At 53.5% G+C, this 13,880-nt stretch overlaps 1 protein-coding gene across 7 annotated transcripts in view; it reads right to left on the bottom strand.

The window, feature by feature from the left end:
• AHDC1 (AT-hook DNA binding motif containing 1) overlaps nucleotides 1-13,880 on the bottom strand; it is a 65,010-nt gene that overhangs the window by 37,553 nt on the left and 13,577 nt on the right. The window lies entirely within an intron of this gene.

Below are 13,880 nucleotides of genomic sequence, written 5' to 3' on the forward strand. Positions count from 1 at the left end.
CTTTAAGCGCTCTGAATGAGACTGTATGTTACACAGGTGCCCTTTATTTCCTGTCCTTACTACATGCAGACACTGTGGTAATTGCTTTAAACATTGTGCAACTTGAAGCTCCACAAGGCCATGGCCTACCTACTATTATCTAGTTTTTCAGACGAGCAAAGGGACTAAGGAGTGAAGGGACTAGCTCAAGGTCACACAACCAGTGGGTAGCAGAGGAGGGATTCCAACTGTACCCACCTCCACTGCTTTTGTTTAACGTGGTGAGGGTGTGCTGGGCTGGGGCAGGAAATGGAAGTTGAACAGGGACCCTTGGCAAGGGGAGAGGTAGTCCACCCGAGGCGAGGGAGGCGCCTGAGTTGCCAAACGGTTCAACAGTTTGCAGAGCGCCAAATGGTATTGGAACTAGCAAAGTGTGGGAAAGCATCCCTTCCCCTCCCCCACAAAGGGCAAGGTAGACCTCTTTCCCTCCCCCTTCCAAAAGTGAGCCCTGAGAGGTCACTTACCTACTCCCCTGGATCTCAGGGCTCCTGTAAAAGGAACCCCCTCCCTCCCGGAGCCCTTTTCTGGACTTCAGGACCTTGCAAGGTGCAGAGCTGCCCCCAAAGAAAGCTGCCGCCAACGTCCAGAAAACTGTCCAGGATTTTTCCGGCACGTCCGCCCCCCACCCGCTCGGCAGTTGCGGGGGGGTGAGGGGAGTGGCGGGGGGGGGTGTTGGGAGAAGACGGCCTCGCCTCCCTACTAGAAGCCCTGGGGCTCCTCTTGCTCGAGCAGGAGGCTCTGGTCCGTAGGCCCAGCAGCTCTCGGGCCGGAACAGTCCGCCTCCGAGTTTTCCCGCCGCCGCCGCCGCAGCCGCCGCCTCTCCGGCTACCTGGCAGGCCGGCGCTGCCCCCTGATCCCTGCCACCCACCCCCCCTCCCAGATTGAGGCCGTGGAGCTTCTGACTCCTGGAGGAGGTGACGGGCCGAGAGGGAAACCAGGCGGCTGGGGGAGGGGCGTTGCCTGCACCTGGCCCCTCTCCGCCGCCCAGGCCGGGAGGGGCGGGACTGGACCCCCGCCAGACCCGCGAAGAGCGGCGGGGGGAGGGGAGGTGTGCCGCCGTCCACTCCAGCGGCCTGGGGGCGGGTAAAGAGATGTCCCCCCACGGCCCTCGCCGCGGAGGCGCCCCCTAGGGTCGGGCTTCGAGGCGCCCCTTCCCGAGCCGCGCGCTCAGCCCGCTCCCCCGGCCGGCCGCGCTCTCCAGCTGCAGGAAATTCCAGAAGCTCTCCATCATCCCGGCGCAGCGCGCAGTCCGGGCTGCCAAGGCTCCCCGAAGGAGAGCCACATGCCGGCCGGCCGCGCGGCCCGCCCTCGCCCCCCCCCCCCAACCCGGCGAGGCAGCCACGTCGGGCCGGGCGGGGGCCGGGCCGGCCGCCCCTTCCCGCGCCCCGGGCCCGGCGGAATGCGTGGCAGCCCCGGCCGGGGGCTATTTTGAGCGGGAGGGGAGCGGCCCAACCTCGGTGTTTTCGGCTTTTTCCTGGCCCCCGGCCCGCCCTCCGCCAGCCCGGGCCCTCGGCTGCCCGCGGAGTCGGGGAGGGGGGGGGGGGTTGTCACGTGGCGGGGGGAAGGGGAGGGCCGCCGCGATCCGGCTCGGGCTCAGGCCCCGGCCCAGGCCCGGGAGGCGCCCGGCGGCGGTCCGGACCTGCGCTCTCGGGCGGGCGGAGCGGCGGGATTATTAATAGCGCGCCTGGCTCGGGCGGCGGCTCCAGGGCGCCCGCTACCTGTACGCCCCTCCTCGGGTGAGCACGGATGGCCTGGGCACTCCCTCCCCAGCGGCGGACTCAGGCCTCACTGGATAGCGCCACTGTGCACCAGTGGCCAATCATCGGCCTCGATTTCCTTACCTGTAAATTGGGGATGTGCTACCTGGCTTTATATGGTGGGTACCAAATAAAGGTTTTACTTGCTGTGTGCCTCTCTGGGCAAAACACCTTCCCTTTTGAGGGCCTCAGTTTTTCCATTTATAAAATGAGGGGGTCCGAGAGAACTCTTTCCAGGGGAAGAATCCCTTGCATGTGAATAATGTATTTTCACTTACAACTCAACTGAACTTATCAACTACCCAATGGTAATAGCCAACACTGAGTACTTGCCCTGCATGTATTAACTCACTTCATTATAAGGTTCCCATAAAGTAGGTAATATCCCCTTTTTGCTGATGAAGAAACTGAGGCTCAGGAAGGTTAAGTGACCTGCTAAAGTTCACACAATGGCAGAGGCCAGAGTCAGATAAACTTTGGCTCCAGAGTCTGAGTTAACTATTGAAGTACAGTGCCCTGAGATCAGCGGGACAAACACCCTTCTTAGAGGGAAGGAAACAGGCTCAACGTGTGATTTGCCAAAGTTGCCTTTGGCCAGTTAGTGGCAGAGGTGAGCATCCAATGCAGATCTTCCAATTCCTAGTCTAATACCCCACGGCAACCCTCTGAATCTGTTCAGCTTCTGCCCTGGGGTAGCTAGCAGGTTTCCCTGGGATGGAGTCCTAGAAATGAGCACACAGGCACTATCCCCATGGCCACAAAGCTTTGTCTAGGGCCCTGGGGATCACCCTTTGTTCCCAAGGGTCTGACCCAGGCTCCTGGGCCCACAGGGTTCACTAACCCACCAAATTCTAGACTTAGCCTAGCCTCAGAGCCATGGGAGTGAAGGCACCTGGGGGTGAGGGGAGATGGCACAGAGGGGTAACAGCCTGGGACAGGGCATGGAGTTGCTTCCTGCCCCCCCTCCCTCCAGCAAGGAAGCACAAAGGCTGGCAGGCCCCCCACTCCGCCCCGGAAACCTGGCAGTTTATTTCTGTCTCTGGGCCCCCTGTTTCCACACAGTCAGTCCAGGAAGGCTGGCAGCAGCTGGCTTGGAGGGGTGGAGCTCCTGCTCCCTCAAGGGTCCAGCTGCTACCCTGCCCCACCCCCACCTGCCAGGCCAGACCAGACTCCTGACTCGGAGGTGACTCTGGGATGAGGGAGGGAAGAGCTGGAGGCCACTTGGTCAGGACTGCAAAGGAGGGACCTCCTCCCAACTCCCAACCCAGAGCCTAAATGCTCCCCTAGGGTGAGCCAGTCTACATCCACTTCAAGTCCACTAAGAGTATAACCCCTGGCGTGTCCAACTCTATTCACTCCAGATCATTCTGGCTCATGACTCCTCTGGATCCTGGTCCCAAAGAAAAGCCCATTTCTAAACCTGTGCTGCCCAATATGGTAGAAACTAACTTGAGCACTGGGAATGTGGCTAGTTGGAATTAAGATATGTCGTAAGCACAGAATATGCATCAGGTTTGGAAGCCTAAATACGAAGAAGAAGAAAAAAAGGAAACTATTTTATAATGATTATATGTTAAAACGGTAATGTTTTGGGTATATTGGGTTACATGAAATACATTATTAACATCAATTCATTTATTGCTTTTAACTTTGTTTAATGTGACTACTAGAAAATTTAGATTACGTGTATGGCTCCCATTACATTTCTATTGGACAGTGTTGTTCTAGATCATATGGTACTCTGGCTTAGGGCCAAGACTTTGCCTGCTCTAGATCAATATCTGTGTGGCTTTAGCTCACCCACTTCCCTATATTCAGACCACAACCTTATGTGTTGGTCTAAATCTCACCACCCCACACCACCCCACCCCAGCTTTCTGTGAATCTAGGCTCAGCCAGAGATTACGGCTTAGTCTGCTTTAAACCACTGTCTATTACATGTCTTGTTCACCAATTCTCAATATCTGGATCCCAGCAAGAGTGTGGTATGGACTGTTTTCCATGTTAACCGGCCTGATAGCCTGAGGCCACAACCTTATTTGCTTAGATCACTGTCTAGTAACATTTAAGATCTAGACATCCTTAGGAAGAATGAGGTTCTAGATCAAGAGTTGGCAAACTACGGCCAAGAGCCAAATCCAACCCGCTGTTTTTATAACTCAAGTTTGATGGGAACACAGCCATGCTCATTCATTTACGCATTGTCTATGACTGCTTTCAAGGTACAATGGCAGAGTTGAGTAGTCATGACCAACACCCAATGGTCTATAGCCTAAAATTTGTATTATCGAACTCTTTACAGAAGGTTTGCCAACCTCTGTTCTAGATGACCAAGTCCAACCCACCATAAATCTAGATTCCAGCCTAAGGCTATGCCCTAGTCTAATCTAGATTACCTCCTTCCAGATGGTACTGCTGACCAGGGTCTAAACCAGAGCCTAACATGGACCACATGCTGTTTGGGTCCAGATTCCACTCTCATCTCAGGAGATGGGCCCCAATACTCTTTTCTGGGATGGAAAGGGTGTCTCCACTTCTGAGCTCCCCTAGAGGGATCGAAGCCCACTGGCCCTTCCTAATGGCCTTGGGAATGGGAAGGGAGGGTAGATACCAGAGATAGCACTGGAGGCTGAGTCAAAGAGTCAGGAGTAAGTCCTCTCTTGCCAAGGGGGCAGAGCATAATCTGATCTAGAAGACAGAGCAGCCCCACACCCTACTTCTTCCCAGCAGTCTCCAGAGCAAGTCACTTACCTGGGAGTCATGTGGGACGGGTACCCTCCCCCAGCCCCCCCCCCCCCCCCAGAAGCTAGACCAGGGAGCTTCAAATGGCAGGCTCCAATTCCAGGTTTGACTTTGGGCAAATCACTCCACCTCTCTAGGCTTCCTCAGTTTCCCCATCTGTAAAGCAGAATAATAATGATGGTACCTACCTCACAGGGTTGTTGAACAGACTTCACAAGATCATGATGTATACCACTCTGCCAAGCCCCTGGCCTGTAATAAGCATGTAATGCTACCTGCTATTTTTATTACTATTGATCACCTAATATGGTTCCGTGGATGGACTTTGGCAGATCTGTAAACCTCCCAACATTGTAACCAAAAAACTTTTTTTGTATTTTTCTGAAGAGAAGTTCCATCATCTTCTCAAAATGGATCCTTTGCTCAAATGTTTAGGGAAAGGGGCGCCTGGGTGGCACAGTCGGTTAAGCGTCCGACTTCAGCCAGGTCACGATCTCACGGTCCGTGAGTTCGAGCCCCGCGTCAGGCTCTGGGCTGATGGCTCGGAGCCTGGAGCCTGTTTCCAATTCTGTGTCTCCCTCTCTCTCTGCCCCTCCCCCGTTCATGCTCTGTCTCTCTCTGTCCCAAAAATAAATAAATAAAAAACGTTGAAAAAAAAAAATTAAAAAAAAAAATGTTTAGGGAAAAAGAAAAAAAGAGAGGGGGTGGGGGAGTCTTTAGTTCAATCCAAATGGGGAAATAGATGGGAAAGGACTAGCCCAGGGCCCCTCAGAAAATGTGAGGCAAATAATAATAATAATAATAATAATAATAATAATAATAATAAAGTAAGAAAGAAAATGTGAGGCAGACCCAAAGCTAGCAGTCAGGAATTCATCTCCCAGGTCCCTCTTTCCACTAGTCCAAGCTGTTTCTCCAACCTGACCTCGCCATTTCTTTCTTGCTCAGCTATGACAGTCCCCCAGTGGGCTCCCCACCTCCAAAATGCCTCCACTGAACCTCCTCTGCCTAGCGCCACATTTGTCTTCTTCAGTGTCATTCTCGTGACACAATGTCCCTGCTCCAAAACCTGTAATGGCTCCCTACTGCTGCTGAGGTCTTTAGCCTGACATTCAAGAGCCTTCACAGCCAGCTCTGGCCCCCGCCAACCTCCTTCCTTGTTGTGGCCTCTTGTCTGGTCAGTGGAGCTAACTTCTTCCTCTCCTCTTTCCCCCTCCCCACAGTCTCCATACCACCCACACACTCACTCAGTTCTGGACAGATTCTGCCCCTTTGCTCAATCACACAGTGTCTCAGGCCCAGCCTGCTGCCCCCGCTCTGCCCTCAGGGCTGCCCCTGGGTCCAGCCACTCTCTGAACTTACCCTGATCAGGCCATGCTGGGGTATGCTGACTGCATCTCTGGCTCCAGGAAGCAGGCCTCTGCCCCTGCTCTCCAGTTCAGCTCCATCCCTGGTCACTGGCCACTGTCCATATCCTCCCCCATTAACCCCTCCTTCTGTCCTCTAGACTTTTGGGAATAACGCTCTCTTGTCACCCGGAGTCCTAGGGAGCCAGCACTATCCTCACAATTGTGACTCCTGGGTCAGATTCTTCTCTTTGAGCCTCAGTGTCCTCATCTACAAAAGGGGGACAGCAATACCTACACCTTGAGTGATTCTCATGAAGGAAAAACACCTTATAAACTGGAAGGTGCTTTTTCTACTAAAACCTGCTATACAAATAATACTAATAATAATCTCCATTTATAAGTTTACTTAACCCTGCAACCCTGGCCTTCCCCAAGCCCTTTCCCTGTTTCATTTTTCTCCTTGACACTCATCAACATCTAACACAGCATGTATTTTACTTTATTTTGGTGTTAACTGTTTCACCCTCTAAATGTAAGCTCCTTGAGGGCAGGGGTTTTTCTCTACTTTGTTCTCTGCTGTGTGTCCTAGAAAAGTACCTGACACTAAATGTGCACCTGATAGTTGGGGAATGAATGAATGAATGGAGTGCTTACCGTGTGCCAGGCCCTGTGCTAATCCCTTCTCACAGATTGTCCCATCTTAGGTGGGTACCGGCATTACTCCTCACTTTGAAAATGAGGCCTCAAGCAACTTGCTCTGATCGCAGGGTAGGAAGCAGCCTGGCTAGGATTTGCCTCCAGAGCCTGCCCTCTTGATCACTATGCTCTATTTCCTGTCCAGACGGGGGGTTATTTCTATTTCTATATTAGCTAAGCCTCTTGAATCTGTCACCCTCCCTATTTCCCTGGGGCTGTCACTCTCCCTAGGCCCCTGAGGCCACCAGTCCTCCCAACCCTCATTCTGACCTCTCTTAGCCACTTCCTCCACTTCTTAGCCCTAAACCATTCTTCTCATTCTCACCTCTGGGCCTTTGCTGATACTGTGGGCTATGCCTGGAATGAGCTGGCTCCCCATCGTTTTCAGTTGTGCCCATTTCTCAAGGTGACCCTCTTCCAGTCTTCACTTGCTCCCTACCCTGAGCTCATACCTTGTTTACTGCTGGGGAAAACCACTGGGGGAGCATATACTGACTTGGTCCATTCCCTCATTGTTTCCTGAATCTGGAGGCCTTGCCCACTTCTGTCCCTCTCCTGGCAAGGTCTCCCCCTCCTTCCTCTGCTGGATCACTGCCCCCACCCTACAACATCTCTTAAGCAGGTTTATAGCTTTGTGATTTCACAGCCTGGCTTTTGAGTCTCTCAATCTCCAGCTCTACCCCTTACAAGCTGTGTTTCTCTGGGCATGTCACTACACCTCTTTGAACTTGTTTCCTATCTGCAAAACAGAGATAATACAAGTACCTGAGCTAATGTGCCTGGCACATAGTAAGCACTCAATAAATATCAGCCTGCTGTTACTTCTACAACATTTTATTGTGTCACTCAACTCCATTCTAAAAGCCTCAGCCTCTGCCTCCTCTCTGAATAGCCACCCCCAATATGGATAATGATAATAAGATTGCTAACATGTATTGACCACTTATTATCTGCAGTGAGTAGCAATATATTTGGTACCTAGCAGTTACTCAATATTGCTTCCTGAATAAGTGAACTAACTAGTTTAATCCTCATAATACCCTGTGGGGGGTGGGAAACACTATTATAATACCATTTTACAGATAGGAAAATCAAGGCCCAGAGAGGGTAAGCAACTCGTCATGTTTGGGATTTAAACTCAAGCAGCCTGACTCCAAAAGTGAGATTCTCATTACCCTCCTCATCCTCACCGTTCCCATCCTGATCTGCTCCAATACCAGCCCCAGGGGTGGGACCCTTTCCTTCTCCAGAGATTGGCTCTCAGCATCTATAGATGGATGTTCACTGAGCCCCTGCTCCAGAGCACCCTTCACACTCTATCTCCTTTGAACCTCATAAGACCCTATAGAGTCAGTGCCATTTTTATTTCCCCTTGACAAGCGAGGACACTGAGGCTTAGAAAGGAGTCAAGTAACTAAGGTTAGTTACATGGGTCCAAAGCTCAAACTCTTTTTGTCTGCATCATGCTTTGTGATGTTTTTCTCCTGTTGTCTTATACAACTATCGGTAACTGTTCAGACACATCTGCCTGGTTTTCCCAGACAGCAAGCTCTCTGAGGGCACAGTCTGAGGCCCACCTTAATTGTCCCCCCAATCCTCCCCCCCCCCCCCCCGCCATGGCCAGCACTGCAGCCCAATCCAGGCTCCACCCAAGTCTTCCTAATTGTTGACCTGTGCCTTCCAGCCAGGCCCACCTGATGCTCTGACTGCTTCCCCCACAAAACAGGTCTTGATTTGTGGGATCTGTCTGCCTTAGCAGACTTGGGGTTGGCGAGGGTGGGGCCAGATCTCCCTGTCAACTTAGACTAGAGACTCCCCAAAGATGCCACATCTCCAGGGAATTCAGGGCTCCCATCTCCCACCTACAGCATTAAGAGGGGAGGGGAGTATGGTAGTTCAGAACAAGGACTCTGGATCCCAGAGTTCCAAATGCAAAAGCTGTCCACCAGGTACTAGCTATGGGACCTCGGGCAAGTTACTTAACCTTTCAAAGCATGTTTTCTTTTTAAAAAATTTTTCTTATATTTATTTATTTTGAGAGAGAGAGAGAGAGAGAGAGAGAGAAAGCGAGCGCACATGTGCACAAGTGGGGGGGTGGGCAGAGAGAAGGAGAGACAGAATCCCAAGTAGGCTCTGCATCATCAGCACAGAGCCTGATGCAGGGCTCGAACTTAGGAACCACGAGATCATGACTTGAGCCGAGATCAAGAGTTGGATGCTTAACCGACTGAGCCACCCAGGTGCCCCTCGAAGCCTGTTTTCTGATATATAAAACAAGGATGATCATAATAGGGCTGCTTTAATGATGAAATGAATATCCATTTATAAAGCTAGAAGAGTACCTGGAATATGGGAAATGCTATGTAAGTGTTTGCTAAATAAAAGTAGGGCTCCACCTAGCCATGGAAGGGCCCCCCTGGTATGGTACAGTGCAAGTGACAAAGCAAACCCCAGTTCCAAACAGACAACTGAAGACACACAGGGAAATGGAAACAGGTGGCAGAGACCTCATACCTCGGGAAGCCCCCTGTGGCAAGAACCCACTGCTCTCCCCACATCCTCCAAAGCCAGAGGACCCCATTTCCTGGCTCCATCAGTCTTCTGACCTAATCCCCCCTACCCTAATCCCCAAGCCACTTCCCTTCCCCTCCCTCCCACTGTTAACTCTTTCTACGCAGCCAGAGGGATGACAGCCAGAATCCGGGCCCTGATTCTCTTAGTTGCTGTGTGACCTTGGGCAAGTCACTTAGCCTTTCTGGGCTTCATTTCCTCATCCCTACAAGGGAGGTCCATCCTAGAGATTAACTAATAACTGAAAACATGCTGTGGATGTGTTTGCAGGTGGGTGGACACGCTACGGTCCTACAGGCCTGACCACACAAATGTGTGTGCTCTTTGGGCACTGGAGTGGGGAAGGGGGCTGCCATTCAAAAAGCAGACCTCCACTTTGAAAGTTTCCTCAACCAGTCTCTAAGTACTGCTTGGGTTGCATGCCAAGCTCCCTACCCTCTAAACCACCACCCTCTGACATTAAAATATATTTACTGGGGCGTAGGCAGGGGCCTTGGCCTCTCTTTACTTCACATGAAGCCCTGAGGCCAACCTGGGGAGAGAGGAATAGGAGGCATCACAAGTGAGGAGTGTGGGGGTTGGGGGGGGGGGGCTTTTGGAGGAGAGCCAGGGAGAGTAGAGAAGACCCCTGGGTTGAGAAGGGCAAAGACAAAAAGGAACATACCCCCAGGGCTCTCCCTCTCCCCCATAGCTGACTCAGCAATCACCTGGCCTGGCCTTCCACCCCTCCGAAAAGAAGAGGAGCCAGCAGCAGCAAGTTATGATAGACGATTACCGCCGTTAATTAATTAAAATAAACAGCAAATTAAATACAGCAAAATTAAAATAGTACAGGAAATTAATTCTCTACCAGCCCCACCTCACAGGTGAGATGCTTAAAGGGCCCTTTGCAGCTAGGATCCAGGGCAGCTGGGGGGTCACCAGAACCTGCCTTATACCACAACTCCTGGCAACCCCAAATAACAATGGTAGAGCCCACAGGCATTTACCTGCCCCCCCCCCCCCCCCCCATGGGCCTCCTGGCTCCTTGCCCCCAGGGGACTCCAAGCCGGGAGCCACATTCTGGAATTCCAGCCCTGCTCCTCCCTGAGTGGGCAGGAAGGGTCCTGACACCCCTTGGGCCAGGGATTGGGCACTGTGCCCTCCTGGGCACATGGCCCACATCTACCACTACAAGGGTCAGGGCAGGAGGGAAGAGGGACCTTGGCCTTCTCTCCTGGGTTACCTCTGGGACTTGGAGTCTGATCCTGGCAAAGATGCCTCTTTTCCATGTTGAGCTCCTGGCCCCTCACTCAGAAGGCCCCAAATCTGTCTCTGGGGAACCCCTCATTTTGTTCCTTTCTTTTGCTCAGAATGCTCAGGAAGAAAGCACTGCTGAGGCCCAGAATTCTAGGCCAGATGATGCCCTGCAAAGTTGGCTAGACCAAACCCTAGCACATGATACCAGAATTCCCTCCTACTCAAGACTAATCACCTCATCACACAGATGGGGAAATTGACACCAAGGAGGGCACGGTATTTGTTTGAGGTCACCCAATGGCTTAGCAGCAGAACCTGGAGCACAGTCTCTAATGACCACATTCCGTGTCACCACCAACAAATCAGGTTTCCAGAGTGCGGCTCAACCCCATGCTGACCACCCCTTTGCCGGGCCGCTGGTCACCTGGCCCCTCCTCCATAATCCCATCCCAAGACTCCCCAGTCTGTGTCCCACACAACAGCCAGATTAGACTCCTTGGCCTGCCCAAGGCCAACATGCGGCTGTTGTCCACATGGTTCCCTTTATCTGAAGCCCCTCCCTCCACCTCTGCCTGCCCAAGTTCAACCACCCTCTTTAGGGTCTGGCTCAATGCCAGCTCCTTCGTGAGCCTCCCGGAGCCCTGACGGGTGCTGCCTCATCCTCCTTTAATCTTCCAGGGTGCTTAGGCTGCATCCCCACGTTCAGCCCTATCTTGTCTGCATGAGCCGTGGTTACCAGGTGCTTGGGCTACCCAGAGCTGTAGACTACCTCACCTCTGGGCCCCAGCCCTGGCAGAGTACCCAGCACTCAGGAGGGGCTCAGTGCTCTTCATCCGATGTCCCCGTGCCCTACTGTTAATGACAACAATGGCTATCGCTGATTGAGCATTTACTACAAGCCCAGCTCCTGTACTGTCCCACTCTCGCATGGTGGACCCAGCTTAGAGGTTGTGTGACTTTCCTGAGGTCACGCAGGAAAGGATGGGGAATGCCACAGGTCCTTGCTCCTAAATGAGCCTCCTCTCCCATTCCACTTGCCTCTAGATCAGACCACCATCACCTCCCATCTGTACCACGTAAGCCTCTCGACTAGCCTCCCTGCCTCCAGTCTCTTCCCACCTTACTTTGTCGCTAAAGACTTCCCATGACTCCTTGTGGCTCATTAGACAAAATCCAAATCTGTGATCACAGCAGCTAAACTCTGTGACATCTGGCTTCTGCCTTCTATGCAGCGTCTCTTCTCAACCTCACCCCATTTGCCTACCACACCATACCATACCTTGATTTATTTCCAGGTTTTGCATATGCTGTTCCCTCTGTGTGGAACACCTTCCCCATATGTTTCCTCTTGTGAATTCCTACACATCCCTCAACATACAGGACCCGGGGTTACCTTAAAATCTCATCAGGTGAGATAAGCAACAAACTGGTCACAAAACTGAGAGCTCTATGAGGGAAGGGCCTGTGTCCCCAGTGTCCCCAGTGCTTAGCCAATAATCCATGCTCAATCAACATTTGTTGAACGGACGCTCCGTATATAAGTGTTGGCTCAACAGAGAAATGACAGAAGAGTACCAGGCCACAGCGTACAGGGCTGGAGGTGGAGGGGAAGGGACTGAGGCCAGGCAGGCCAAGGACGCGGTGGAGAACAGTGACAAATACTGTCAGGGGCTGCTCTGCGGCAGAGCTACACTCTTGGCAGAGGGAATGTTTGTGAGAGACAGAGGAAGGAAAGCGATGGTGTGAGGGAGGCTCTGAAAGTGTGTGCGCGCGCGCGCACGCATGTGAGAAAGTGGCGAGGATGCATGTCGGGGAGCGGGTGTGTGTGCTGCATTTGTGAATGAGTCTGTGAGAGAGAGGGTGGGGGATGTCAAGGAGCGCACGTATATGGGCCTGGGGGGGGGGGTCTGTGTGGGAAGGGGAGGGTGCCCATGAAAGAGAGCCTGTGTGCTGGGTTCGTGTGGGTCTGTGCGAGAAAAGGTGAGGGTGTGTGTCACAGGGCTGTGGGTGTAGGTGCTCGAGGTCGTGCATGTGTGCTTGGGGTGGCGGGGCGGGGGGGGAAGGTGACGGAGAAAGACAAGGAGCAAGAAGGGGCCATCTAAGGGGGGGGGTGAGTGAGAAACTCTGTGTGGGCATGGCGGGGGTGGGGGCGGGGTGCCGTAAGCATGCGCAGGGGGAGACGGTGTGCCTGTGTGTGTCCAACAGGCAGGGTAAGGTAAGAGATGTCGCAGCTCTACTGAGGGTGTGGCTTCCATAGCCTCGGCCATGGGCCCTGTGCCAGAGGTGGGGGCTGGCCCTGGGCCCAGGGTGGGGGGCTCTGAGAGATTCCTCAGAGTTCTCCCTGGAGCCACAGGCGCCAGATTACTATGTCCCCAGGCAGGGAGGCCGAGGAGGCCCAGATGTGCGTGCTCCTTACATCTGTCCACAGCAAAACCTCTGGGCATTTATTTGTCTTTGTCTGTGTCCGGGTATGCACGCCTGTGCTTGTGTGCGCACTGCCGGCTGTGTGTCTGTGCCTGTCTTTGTCTCTGTATGTATCTGGGCCTTTGTCTCAGTGTGTGTGCCTGTTGGTCTATGCCTGTCCGCATGACTGTGTCCGGGTCTGTGTGTGTCTAAGTGTATCTGTGTCTACGGGGCACTGTGTGTCCTTGATCTGTGCCTGTCCAAGTAGGGCTGCCGGCGTCCTCCCGGACTGCCTGTTTGGAGCTGTGGGTCTATGTGGCCTTGGTGTGAGTGAGGGAATGTTGTGCTTTTGAGGCTGTGTGTCTAGATGTGAGTGTTTCCTTGTACCTCCGTGGGACTGTGCTGTGTGTTGTATTGTGGAAACGTTTATCTGTGCCTGTGTGATGTGCGTTGTAAGACCAAGGATATGTGTGTCTCTGTGCGTGTATGTGTGTGTGTGTGTGTTGGGTGTGAGGGTGTGAGGGGTTTGTCACAGACTGGTGAGCAAGTTAATCTCAGACTCCGTGACACGTGGAATAAAATCACGCTCCCATAATGGGATCATTCGTCTTCCTGTCCAAGGAGAGAACCAACTCTTCACCCTCCGCCCTGGGGGAGCCAGTGGGGCCAGGGCCGGGCTCAGCCCCCATCCAGGCCCCCTCTGGCTTCAGTACCCCACCCCCACCCCTCCTCATCCGCACCAGGCCCATTCTGCCTCCAGAGTGCCCTCGTGCCCACTGCGGGCTGGGCTGGGCTCCAGGACATGTGACCCAGAGCCTTAGAGGCCTGTCCTGGGCCCCCCAGCCCCACCCACTACCAAGGAGAGCCCTGCCCCAAATGGGAGGGGGAATGCAGGAAGGAATCTTTGGGCCCCTCCTCCTCCCGGAGGGGAGGGATGAGCTGCAGGCCGGGCCGGGATTTTCCATCTCTCAGCAACAAGATTCCTGGTGAGCAGGCTGCGGGGTTTGGCAGGGCGCCTGCTGGAGACCCGCCCTCACCCGCCAGGACGCCTGGGTCCCCAGGGCCAGGCAGCAGTGGGTTCCCT

This window comes from Panthera tigris, chromosome C1 (assembly GCF_018350195.1).
Source record: "Panthera tigris isolate Pti1 chromosome C1, P.tigris_Pti1_mat1.1, whole genome shotgun sequence".
In the NCBI taxonomy this organism is placed as follows: Eukaryota; Metazoa; Chordata; class Mammalia; order Carnivora; family Felidae; genus Panthera; species Panthera tigris.